This window comes from Artemia franciscana, unplaced genomic scaffold (assembly GCF_032884065.1).
Source record: "Artemia franciscana unplaced genomic scaffold, ASM3288406v1 Scaffold_826, whole genome shotgun sequence".
Taxonomy (NCBI): Eukaryota; Metazoa; Arthropoda; class Branchiopoda; order Anostraca; family Artemiidae; genus Artemia; species Artemia franciscana.
In genome coordinates this window covers 20827-23140 of record NW_027068258.1, presented here as the reverse complement: position 1 = coordinate 23140, position 2314 = coordinate 20827, and positions in this window count along the sequence as shown.

Below are 2314 nucleotides of genomic sequence, written 5' to 3'. Positions count from 1 at the left end.
TTTTATTTTCTTTCTAATGAACCTTCCATCGATTTTCTAGAACCATTTGCACACTAATATCACCCCCATAAAAACAAACAAACACATATCCATGATCTTCCTGTCTCGAAAAATTCTAAATCTCTCGTTCAATCTCTCTCTTTTTCAAAAATCCGGTAAAACTGATTTGGGATGTCGTGTTTAGCGTAGAATTTGTTTCAAAAATAATAGGGTAAAGTGTGACCAGTAGTTCTTTACTATTTTGGATTTTTTCCAAATCCTACTGGCCCTTCCCTTGAAAACAGCTTTGCATACGGTTTAAGGCATTGAAATGACTGCTATGTGTACTCTGAAGAAATAATGTAACAGCGAAATTTTTCTAAAAAACGCAATTTTTAGAAGGAAAAGTGATGTTTTAAAATGAAATAAATGCCTACGATTAAAACTCGCCCTTTACAAAATTATTTTTACATTACTTTTTGTTAACTGGCTTATTTATATGGAGCTGTTTTTCGACTAATTTGAACTAATTGAAATTTAATCCTCGTTTTTTTTTGGGGGGGGGGGGCGTAGGAGTCTGCAATCCCTCGACTTTGAAAAATCCCCAAGATTAAAAAAAAATCAATAGTGACAAATTTCACAAAAACAAACGTCAAAACTGTTCAAATTTCGTTTGTTTGTTCAAAGTTTGCATCGGTGCTACAATTAGTTGTTAGCAGTAGTAATAGATAAACTGACTAGATAGGACACAATCATTTTTAGAACTACTTGGCCTCGACTGGCAACTCTACTTATAGCCAGATCCTAATCCCCAATGTTTAACACATACTTTAGACGGGAAGGAATACACAACGTAAGGACATCGATGCCTACTTGCCTCGTTCTTTTAGAAAGTATGTAAACGTTCTAAATATGGTTATTTGTGCGTGAAGATTTTAACGAGTTTTAAACTTCATGCCTGACTTTTCTGTAGCTTTCACCCTTTTCTTATGGTAGAAATGAGGAAAAACTGCACCAGTATTAAAATGCCTAAAACCATTAAGTTTTAGAAAAGAAAGTAAAGCCAGACCCGTTCATAGAGTTCGTGGTGCCCGGGGAAAAATTAATCACTGCGCTCCACTCCAAACTCAAATAAAAGCAGTAAAAGCCGAATCAACATGAACAATCCCCAGCCACTGCTCCCCAACTGTAGCGCCCGAGGCAGCTGTTTCCCCTTGAACGATTCTGAATAAAGCCGTTAGGGTTAATTAACGTCTGGGTATTTTTGAAGTCATGACCTATTTAGATTGTTTGTTCGCTCTGAATATCAGTAGTCTGCCAGTTTTCATAAAAGATTAGGCCATATATTGGACCAAAATTGTACTGATGCATGTACAATTGTTGCTTGTTTAATAAGATGTATTTATTTTGAGCTAAAATTTCCCAATTTGGGTCCTTTTGTTCAATTTTGGTTCTTTTTGGCTATTCTACTGCTTACATCTTTACTCCTCCCCAGTGTACTCATTTATAATACCACTTTGGTTAGTGGGGATATTTCTTATGCCCTTTCGGACGAGGGTTAGAGCTCTCGTGTAACAAATCCTTTGGCTAAGGGTCAGTGGTATGACTCGCCGTGAATCTGGGGAGCTTATAGCGGAATAAACTCTCACGTATTTTCTGAATATAAGATCCAGGGGATGCGGAAAACCCTGGTCTTGCTGCAAAACCAACAGGTGAGGACATTTAATTGATTTTCTAGTAATCCGTCATCACCTCTACATCCTCACCTGTTTCTATGCTAAGCGACTTAACCTGTTTCTATGTCTTTGAAACTTAGAAGAGTGACTTATTCTAGCACCTAAGTTGAAAAATAAACAAATTCTTTGTTTAAATACTGTTCAGGCCCTTATATTTCTGAATGTAAGAGGCAAAGAGCTATTCTCTAAGCATGGCTTTATTTAGGAAAACTTTTAACAATTAGAAGTTGAAGTTAAATTCAGTAGTCCTTAACTAAGCAGCCAAGAAATACCTCTATAAGCCCAATTTAATTTTTAACCCTCTGTATTTGTGGTAGAAATAAAGGAAAAAAGGTTCCACATTAAATTTCCTTTTGCTTCTAAAATTCTCAAAACCATTACGATAATGTTAGAAATATTGTAAACACTTCCTGAAATTTTTTTAATCCGTCCTCTTTTTCTTATTTGAGCCCCTTTTTAGATGTTTTTAAACCCTGATAATGTATATTTGAACCTTGATTGAGGTCTAACTGATTTGTTTCAATTATTTTATGTTTTATTTGAACAAAATTGTCTTAAAGTTGACTTAAAGTGTTGAAAGATAAAAAGGTTTAGAGAAG